At 47.2% G+C, this 11,016-nt stretch overlaps 1 long non-coding RNA gene across 1 annotated transcript; it reads right to left on the reverse strand.

Moving 5' to 3' along the window:
* Positions 1–284: 284 nt before the first annotated feature.
* Positions 285–7,510, reverse strand: LOC106004857. The gene is made up of 4 exons (XR_001177913.2): positions 7,092–7,510; positions 6,307–6,440; positions 5,775–6,005; positions 285–2,426 (listed from the first exon to the last, which is right to left on the reverse strand). It is a non-coding gene; the product is annotated as an uncharacterized LOC106004857 (long non-coding RNA).
* Between the last annotated feature and the right edge of the window lie 3,506 nt (positions 7,511–11,016).

Consider the following 11,016-nt stretch of genomic DNA (forward strand, 5'->3'; position numbering starts at 1 on the left):
TTGGGGGAAATCGGAGGGGGAGACAACCCACGAGAGACTGGACTCTGAGAAACAAACTGAGGGTTTTGGAAGGGAGGGGGGTGAGGGGTTGGGTGAGCCTGGTGGTGGGTACTAAGGAGGCTGTGGTGCATAAACACTGCATTTTGGAACACACACACACACACACACACACACAATTAAATTAAATTAAATTTTTGGAAAAAAAAAAAAAAAAGATTCTTCTTCTGAAAACATTTCACCCTGTTAGCTAAGGTGACCACAGGAGAAACCATCAAATAGGCCTGGGTTCAAATCTTGGCTGGGAAACCCCTGGAAAACTACCTAGCATCTCTGAGCCTCAGTTTCTTTATCCACGCTAGTGGAGCGATAGATGCATATACATCCAACACTTAAACAGCATTTACTATATTCTGAGCGCTGTGCTAAGAGAGTGATAAATCTTATCTCAATCAATTATCAGAACAGGCTGTGAGTCAGGTATTATTCATTTTACAATCAAAGAAATTAAATCAGCAGATATGTAAGACAGTTGGCTAAGGTCACATTGGAAGTGATGGAACCAGAATTCAAACCCAGGCAATCTGGCGCAGAATTCCTCCAAGATTCAAACAGTTCCAAATAAAATGGTTGGTCAGTGGTTAGTATGTATGACGCAGTCCATAAAGTGGGGTAGAGTAACTATGCTCCATCTTCTAAACCTTTCTCCTTTGTCAGCCTCAAGATTGCCTTTCCTCTTTCTCCCAATTCAGACACCCTGTTGACTTTAAACCAGAGCCAAGTTTCCATGTTTAAATGTTCAGACTGCTCAAGTTCCATTCAGTTTCCTGGGGTATCTTGTCCTCTTTTTTTTTTTATCTTGCTCTTACTCTTGCCACTGTCTTGTGACCACGGTGACAGGAAGGGTGACAGAATGGGAGGGTGCAGTGGTTCTCTCTCAGACAATGGTAAACCATGCGCTCCTTTGCTGGGGTGGGGACAAAGTGAAGCCACAGACTGGCAGCTACATATCTCAGGGACAGCCACTCGAGGGGGACCACTCACCAGCCCTAGAACTTGTGTGCCGTCCTTGGCATAAAGCTCCTTGAGAGATCCATCCAGCATGACCTCCCTCAGATTTAGGAAAGCCACCACCAGGGAAGAACACAGAAAATTCTCCCACGGAGAATGTGCCCAGAGGTTGGTGAAGTGAGTTAACCCTGAGCATCTAGCGTTGGGTGAAGTGGGTTCCCAGTTAGGGGGGCCCTGACAACACCTTGTCCTGACCTATTCTGGGCAGGAGGCATTCACACAGAGTTCGTCCGAATCTCTGAGACTTGGCATCAACCCCCACCTACTGCTAACTGGTGAGTAAGAGGAAAAAACGCTCTCCCTCCCCTGCATCCTCCCCACCCCCACTCCGCCAGCCTCTCTTGCTCTTGCCAGAATCCTCCCATGGTCATGACATCTGTTATAGAAATATGGCCACTAAGAGAGGGTGCACCTCCACACCCACGATGGGAGAACTAGGTAGATCCAATCATAACTTAAGCAACTTTTGGCCAAATATGTTCACGCTCCCCAAACCCACAATATGAGGACAGGCTTTCTCCCAGGGGTAAAGTGAGGAACGGCAAACTGCGGAGCAAGCCATTTGCTGCTGCTGCTGCTGCTCCACCCTTCCCCTCTTGGGGTCCCTCCTGTCTCCCTCCCAGGCCCAAACCCCTTACACAGCGCTGCCTTCCCTCCTTTCTTCCTCAGGATGCAGGGCCCCTGTCACTTTGATAGCAGTGGACGTGATTAAGGAAGAAACTCCCGCTAGTTTGCCTCCCAGCCAGCAGGCGCCCTCACCCAGGTGAGCTGCACAAAAGACACAGCTGGTGGGGAGTCTTCAGGCAATTCCTGAACTTTCTGCAGCTCCCCTGTGAGCTGTTAGGATGCACGCAGGGTTTACACTCGATGTTGTGAGGTTAGGGTGGGGGTTTCTATGACTGGTTACTAAGCCCATGAAAACACACTAACAGAAGTAAAAAAGTCTTTGTGCTGGGAGCCAGGGGGAAGCTGGACACGCTCATCCCACCTGTGCCCTGGTTCCTGGAAAAGGTCTGGACTTAGGTCACTCACCCATTATGAGCTCCCCGACATGTGCCCCCCACAAACAGCGCTCCCCAGCCCTCCTCTGCCCAGCCCTGACCCCGGGCATCCCCTGAGCAGCCCACGAGATCCTCACCCCTCAGGACGCCGGGTCTTGTGGGGGTGAAACAGGTGAAGGGGATGAAGAGGTACAAAGCTCCAGTTATAAAATGGGTAAGACCCGAGGATGAGAAGTACCGCGGACAGAATGCCTTCTATAATATTGTGATAGGTTCGTACAGTGACAGCTGGTGACTGCACTTACCATGGTGAGCATTTTGTAACACATACAGCTGTCGAATCACCCTGTTGTACACCTGAAATGAATAGAATATATTGTATGTCAACCATACTTCGATTTGAAAAAAAAAGGACTGGGCTGTCAGTGACCGCCCTCCACTCAGCCCATTCATTTTCACAGTGATTATGGGTTCCTGAGGATGGAACTGAATGGTACCCTCTGGGAAGCATAGATTTTAACCAGTTTTTTCCCTATCTGTACTTACTTTGCATGTTTTTCAACTCTGAAATGCATGGAAAACCTCAGATTCTTCCTGGCCTGATGCCCTCCTTGTGTTTGTTGCTATATTATGAAAGCAGTAAAAAAAGAAAAAAAAACATATATATGATTTCTCTATTCCAAGTTCCCCACATACATGGGATTGTGCAATATTTGAGTGTGTGTGTGTGTGTGTGTGTGTGTGTGTGTATAAATTCCACTTACATGAGGCTCCTGGAATAGATTTATAGAAGGGAGGTTTGCAGGGGCTGGGGAAAAGGAATGGGAGGTGACAGTGTCTAATGGGAACAGAGTCTCAGTTTGGGAAGATGAAAAAATCCAGAGATGGATGGTGACAGTCGTTGTATGACAATGCAAATATACTTAATGTCACTGAACTGCATGCTTAAAAAAGGCCAAAATGGTAACTTTCACATGATGTATCTTTTACCACCAGGATATCAAATGTATATTATATATTTGCATCAGCTCCTCTCTTATTTAGATATATAACTAATTTCAGACAGTTTACATTTTACTTTTGATCTCTCACCTCCTTTTTTATATCGTGTGCCTTGGTTTGGACCTTTTATCTCCTAAGACTTTTCTGGATCTGGTTTTTTACAGAACCAAAAGGAATACCCCTCCAGGAAAAACAAAAAACCAAACAAGACAAAACTATGGCTCTCTCTTCCTTCTGTATCCCCCATAGCCAGTCACCCTCTTCTCAGTTGCTTTTAGGCAGAAAGCTTTCCTAGTTCAAGAGAAAGTCTGATTTTCAGTGGTACATTTAATAATTCATAAATCATGAGAGGTTCAAACAGGTTCAAAGTTTAAAAGTTTAAAAGTTTTGCTAAAGCTTTAAAGTTTAAACTGTCAGAGGCTTTGACAAAAAACTTTTCCTGTCTGGAATATTTAAGATTGTTGTGCCATATTATATTCAGGACTCTGTTATAGCCTCCTCTCCCAAAATGTTTCTCCTAAGAGAATCCAGGCGCCGTTGGCTTCGCGCGTTTTCCTCTGTGGCCCTGAGGCCCCGGGGTCCCGGAGGGCGAGCAGGTACCGGGAGCCGGACTGGGGCGGGGCGGAGGGTGGGGGTTGCTCTGACAAACCGCACTTTGGGGGAAAGCACTTAGTTGGCCAGAATCACTGTCGTGTGGGGATTTCTCTTTAAAAGAATGGAAATTGTAAAATGAGATCCTGGCAAAAGTGTGTAATGAGGTCTTGGCGGAAGACAGTGAGTTGTGCATAATCTGCTATTTCAAAATCTGGAAGCAGAGAGGCCAAATCTTCCGCTGGCCTCCAGCTGACCTCTAATTTTTCAGGCATAATTACTGTATTTGCATGTGCGATTGAGTGTGGTGTCAGCCACCCACGCCAAAGCACTTTTTGGAGTTTACTGGGACAAGAACAGACACAGTCACTTCCACCACGAACTGTGCTTGACCAAGCAAGCATAGAACATGGAGGTCATGTCTGACAATCTGGCCTTGGACCCCGATGCTGCATATACTGTGTTGTTTTTGATAACGTGATAACGTCACTCCGTTTCTCAGAAACCTTCAGTGGCTCCCACTGGCCTTTCAGGTCAGATCCAAGGACTGAGTCATGAACTTTCAGCGTCTCACGTCAGATCCTCACTGCAGACGAGCAACCCCCAGCCTTCCCCCACCTGCCCTGCTCACTGCCACCTCCAACCCTGTTCTGTGTGCTCCACTCCACAGCTGAGAAGATTTTCCTTCTCCTTTTCACCAAACACGTCTTTACAATTTTTTCAGAATTCTCCTCTTGCTTATGGTTCCCCAAGACATTAGTACCGGTGCCAGGACCAACTCAGCATAATCAAATTCTTTCCCTGGTTTCCAGGATTTGGTGACAGGATGTTGTAAGATGAGCCCATGACACAAATGCACTAATGTTTTGGGCTCCCAACTCGGGTTTCTATCCCTGGACGACGAAGAGCGTGTTTTCACAGGAACAGCCTCCTTCCAACCTCACCTGCTCCCCTCCATGCCCTCCCCGGAGTCTTCAGTCCTAGGAGCTCTGCGGGCTTCTCCACGGTTCCTGATCAGAACACCTGACATGTATCTTCCGGACTTTCCTGGGTGGCCTCTGGTGGCATCCCAGAGTCGCCACACTCTTTTCTTGAATCTTCCTAGTGTCCTAACTTTGCATGACTTTTTTCACCTCTTTTGTGCCTCCTTCTCCAGCTGCCCCCCCCCCAGCATGGGGCACTCCATGTGGCACATTCATGGCCAGTTCCCCTTCCTCCAGTGCTGCCCCCAGGCAAGCTCCCCTCCCCCTCTCCTAGGGGCCACATACCAACTCTCCCATGGGCCCTGACACCCCGTTGGCCTCTCCCCACTGACTCCACAAATGAGAATCTGGCAAACTCAATGCCTATTTCCTGACAGTCTATCAGAGAAAGAAACCAGTGGAAGTCGTCCTGCAGAGCTGCCCCCCTCCCACCTCCAGACTCCATATTTCATTGTCTTTCTGCCAAGGCTCCTTTTGTGTTTCCCCGCTCAGCCAAGTACCTGGTTGGGCAGGGTAGGACTCCCCACCGCCCCTAAGAGCTTCCCCCTTCCACTTTCCCACCCCAAAGACTCCTTTGCCATCCTCTCCCTCTCCTCTAGCCCACCACTACTTCTTAATTCAGTCTGTCACCACCTCCTGTTCTAACATGGCAATGCCCCGCTCTCAGGCGGCTCTTCTCTGGTCTTTCCTGTTCCCAATCTTTACAGACAAGGACAAGTCATGTCGCTGCCAGGGAACCGCAGCCTTTCCCTGAGCTGCCCCCCCACACTCCTGGAAACACAAGGCCCTTGGCCGTCGGAGCCCCCTCGACTCCACCAGCCGCATACTCCCCCACACCCCTCCCCTTCTTCTCTCCCCTCTCTGCTCCAGCCAGACCTGCCTGCCTTCTGTTCCCCAGCAGGCAGCCTCGTTCATATCTCTGTGCCTTTGCAAATACAGTTTTTCTCCTACTCGGAAGGCCTTCTCTGACTCTCAGCCTGCTGAGCCCAAAGCATCCATCGGGTCCAGCTCACTTCCACCATGAAGCCCTCTGGGATTCCTGTCGGCAGGGAGACACTCCCCCTCCCTCCTACTTCTAGACAACTGTGTTCTATGCACTGAGCCCCTCCGTTGGTCACGTGCGCCTTACCTGAGGGACTCTGGGCTGCTTATCTCTGATCCCTCAGCACCCGATCCTCTGTCTGGCAATTCAGGGGCCAAGCTCCTCTGAAAGAATTAAATCTTGTGGCACCAAGGAACAACCTCCAGATAACTAAGTGCCCTCGGCATGGGAAAGTGTCTTCTCTGAATCGGATTCTTGGTTCTTCTCTGATTGTAGCCTGTTAGAATTTTCACTATTCCTGATTGGGAAGTGTGAACTCTTGGGAGAGAAAAAGAGAAAGATTCTCATTTAGATGACTCCTGTCTCCCCCAGCAGACTCATGAACCTTCCTTTGTGGGTTGTAAACTCCATTTATCCGGGGGCAAGGGGCACGCCTTTTGGGTACCGTGTGGAACATTCTGGTTTCTACGAGAGCGGATGTAAATCATTTTCTGCTAAAACCATGCAGATATTTGTAATGGTTCAGAGAGCTCTGTAGTTAAGCCTCTGTTCTGGCATGTGAATTAAGGACAGCTTAGAGGAACACAGGCCCTGGGATATTTGTGGCTAGTTTGCTTACATCCACGGAGAGATGACACGACTTAGCCTCATACACATCAGGCTTTGAAGTCAGCGAGACCAGGGTTTAAGTCCTGGCTCCACCAGGAGGGCACCTGGAGCAGCCCACTTCTGCTCTCCACCTCAGGTCCTCATCTGTAAAACAGAAAAGGTCATACCTCCTGGGGCTGCTGTGAAAATTAACTAAGGTCATGTCTTTAAAGCACGTATCACAGAGGAAGCCCTCAATTGTTGCTATAGCATGTGCCGGAGTGCTAATGACTGGCAATTAATGCTAATGATTGCCTTAATCAGGAGCACAAGAAGTGCTTCATTTTTTTAAGTTTTTTTTTTTTTTTTACAATTTTGTTTATTTATTTGACAGAGAGAGAGATCACAAGTAGGCAGAGAGGCAGGCAGAGAGAGAGGGGGAAGCAGGCTCCCTGCTGAGCAGAGAGCCCAATGTGGGCCTCGATCCCAGGACCCTGAGATCATGACCTGAGCTGAAGGCAGAAACTTAACCCACTGAGCCACCCATGTGCCCTGGGAAGTGCTTTATACACTAGAGATCTGTACCCACACATGCACACAGAAATACGGAAATACTTATGTGTGTATATATATATGCATTTATAGGTATAAATTTATATATACTGTGTATTTATATTTGCACACATTGGCTATAATGACATAAAATTCTTACAATACACCTATGAGGTCGGAACTCTGTTTGTCTCCACTTCTCAGGTGAGGAAACTGAGTCAGGTTAAGTAACTTGTCTCCAGTCACTGGACTAGAGTAGCAGACCTGGAATTTCAACTGAGGCAATCAGTCTGGAATCCGAGTCCATGCTCTTCACAAAAGCTTCAAACTGCCTCAGTGCACTCTTCCGGTCAATGAATACTTTCGTCATCACCATCGTCACCATCACCACCATCACTTGTCGTCACCGTCGTCGTCGTCGTCCAGGATGCTGCCATATGACAAAAGCCCTCTGGCAAGGCTGACTGTTCACACAACTCTCGGGTGGTGACTCTGTCGCACAAACAAGACCGTTATCTATCTGGCAGCATCTGGGGCTGCCCCAAAGGTCTATCCCATGCAACACGAACACTTGGGTGGTAGAAAGCACTGTCTAGGGAGGCCCTGGAATTCCAGAAGACTGAAGCCAGGATACGAGCTGGCGCGGAGTCAGAGTGTGTGGCCCCTGGCGCAGCCTCATCCCATTCGCCTGTTGTCTTTTTCCTCGTTCAGCTGGAGAAAGCCACCCAGTGATCCCTGCCTCCCAGTCAACCCCAGCCAGACTGGGATTTTGTAATCGCGTCTGTCTCGGATGACGGCCCGCAGAAGTCAGACGTGGAAGGGCTCGCTCGGACTGTCCACGCATTCCACCCTGGAGCCAGGAAATGAGAACTTCTAACCCAGTGTCACTGGTTGTAAAAATCACATGTATTTGTACAATATGGAAGTGGACGTAAGTGGATCTGAATGTCATAGCCTGGTTTACCAGAAATTTCATTTTAGTGTGTTTTCTTTTCTTCCCTGTTGTCACCTATGTTTGCTGATTTTCCTTTTCTACCTGTTTTTCTCTCAATTTCATCTCAAAGTTTATTCTTGGCCTGGACCATATTAAGGCTCTTTGTCCTCGTAGTCTGTGTAAAATAGGCTTTCCTGAAATATTTTTGCTTAGAATCAGGTGCATCAGGGCACCCAGGTGGATCAGTTGGGTTGCACATCCAACTCTTGGTTTCAGCTCGGGTTCTGGTCTCATAGATCCTGGGATTGAGTCTCTGCATCAGGCTCTGTGCTCAGCAGGAGCTGAGTGCTCTCTCTCTCTCAAATAAATAAATCTTAAAAAAAAAAAAAAAAAACTGACTCAGCTTGGCATTAGGCAAATTGCCTTCTCGAAGCCTAAGTTTTGCATATGTAACATGGGTATAATAAAGAACCCAACTTGAAGGAATTGTTGGGACAATTCTATATAATAATTAACAGGAACTATCACTCCCTGAAAATCAGCGCAGCTGATCACTGCACGAGGTGCCTTCTCCCAAGCTTGCCGACAAAACTGCTGAATAAAGGAAGAGATTATAATGTCCTATTTGGCATCAAGCCTCTTTCCTGGAGGTACATCTCTACCCGGATGGAAGGGAACAAAGACAGTCTCATCAGCCAGCCCGCTGCACACCGCACGAAGCATACCATCCTCTCGTTAAGGAAGCTAGGTTCCCAGCCCTGTTTTACAAAAGAGGAACTGAAGGCAAGAGAGATGCTTGCCCAAGGTCACCCAGTGACTAAGCAGGGACACACGTAATTACCACGTGCTAAAGCAATATTAAACAGTAGCACTAACAAGAACAATTAGTGGTTGTTGAGGGGAGCTTACCACAGGCCAGGCACTGTTCATTTAGTCCTCATATCAACTCTATGAGGTAGACACTATTACTAAGCCTGTTTTACAAATGCATGGATAGAAGGGAAAGGGTGTTTCGTGACTCGCTGAAGGCCATGTGGTTGGTAAGATGACAAAGCCAGAACTTGGAATGTGTGTTCCGAATTCAGAACCAGACCTGTCCTACACTGTCTCTGTTAAAAAATAAAATAATCAGGGGTGCCTGACTGGCTCAGTCGGTTGAACAACTGAGTCTTGATTTCAGCCCAGATCGTGAGGTCGAGCCCTGCATCAGCCTCCATACTCAGTGTGGAGTCTGCTTGTCCCTCTCCCTCTGCTCCTCCCCTTGCTCGTTCAACTCTCTCTCTCTCTCAAATAAATAAATAAAATCTTTTAAGATGAAATAATGAAGTATGCATAAAAAGGTTTAGCCCAATGCCTGTGTACATGCACACACACACACACACAGCCCATGCACATGTTATTGTCATTATTATCACTGATAAAATGATAGTCAATATTTTAATATTCTTGCTTTTTCAGGCATTTCCACTCATCTGTAAGATGTGAACTTCCAGCATGAGTCTGAGTGGACAGGAGCCCATTTTCTCAGATTCATTTGATTTTTGGTCATCTTAACGGCCTTCTGCTGATGTCGACAGCAAGAGTCCCATCCTAACCTAAGTTCGTGATCACCCTGAGTTTTCTTTCCCAAAAGTCCTCCTACTGAACTGATCCTGAAAATCACTTTTCTTCCTGCAACAGCTCTGCATTAGTTTATCACTGCTATAAACAAACAAACAAGCAAACAAATTACACCAAATACGGTGGCTTGAAACAACACACCTTTATTATCTCACAGTTTCTGGGTCCTCCGCTCAGGGTCTCACGAGGCTGTAGTCAAGGTGTTGGCGGCGTGGTGACCCTTCTGGAGCTCCGAATCCTCTTCTGAGCTCATGTGGTTGTAGGCAGAATTCAGTTCCTTGTGGCTACAGGACTGAGGGGGTCCCTGGTTTCTTCCTGGCCGTTGGCTAGAGGCTGCCCCCAGGCCCTAGAGGCCCCCCGCAGTGCCCAGCTTTATGGCTCCCCGCACGGGAAGCCCACATCCAAGCAGCCTGCTTCTTTAAGGCCAGCAGGAGAGTCTCTCACTCTGGTCTGCTAAGATGGAGTCTTAAAGAACAAAATGAACTGTGGGAACGATGTCTCATCGCCTTTACCATATTCTACCAGTTAGAAGTGAGTCTGGAAAACAGTGTGGAGATTCCGTAAGAAATTAAAAATAGAGCTTCCCTATGACCCTGCAATTGCACTCCTGGGTATTTACCCCAAAGATACAGATGTAGTGAAAAGAAGGGCCATCTGTACCCCAATGTCTGTAGCAGCAATGGCCACAGTTGCCAAACTGTGGAAAGAACCAAGATGCCCTTCAACAGACAAATGGAAAAAGAAGATATGGTCCATATATACGATGGAATGTTATGCCTCCATCAGAAAGGATGAATACCCAATTTTTGTATCAACATGGATGGGACTGGAAGAGATTATGCTGAGTGAAATAATTCAAGCAGAGAGAGTCAATTATCATATGGTTTCACTTATTTGTAGAGCATAAGGAATAACATGGAGGACATGGGGAGATGGAGAGGAGAAGTGAGTTGGAGGAAATCAGAGGGGGAGACAAACCATGAGAGACTGTGGACTCTGAGAAACAAACTGAGGGTTTTGGAGGGGTGGGGGTAGGATGTTGGGAGAGTCTGGTGGTGGGTATTAAGGAGGGCACGTATTGCATAGAGCACTGGGTGTGGTACATACACAATGAACGCTGGAACACTGGAAAAAAATAATATTAAAAAAAAAAAAGAAGCGAATCACAGGTCTTACCCACATTCACGAGGAGGGAATTATACAAGTCAGGTCTTTGAGGATCACCTTAAGGTGTGACCATCACAAGCAGCTTACCAGCTTGCCTCAATTTCCTCTTCATTCCCAAAGAGGACCCCTTCACCTTCATTTTCACCTCCACACCAAAATACTTTCTTCCTGTGTCTGTAAAATCCCAAGATCAAGCCTTCCTCTTTTTCCCATGCCTGTGTAGAGGTACGGTCCAGGCCAAGACTTCTCCGTTTCTCTCCAGTTCACCCAAGAACACAGTCTCTTCATTTTCAATGTCTTTATTGGTATGTAACTTACATACCATACCCTCAAAGTGTACCACTCAGTGTATATCTATGTTTTATTTATATAGTCACCGTAATATAAATTTTAGAACATTTTTCATCACCCCAAAAAGAAACATCCTATCTTTAGCAGTCACCACACCCCTTCTCCTCCCCACTCAGC

Source organism: Mustela putorius, unplaced genomic scaffold, assembly GCF_011764305.1.
Source record: "Mustela putorius furo isolate JIRA1106 unplaced genomic scaffold, ASM1176430v1.1 tig00000222_pilon_pilon_pilon, whole genome shotgun sequence".
Lineage (NCBI taxonomy): Eukaryota > Metazoa > Chordata > Mammalia > Carnivora > Mustelidae > Mustela > Mustela putorius.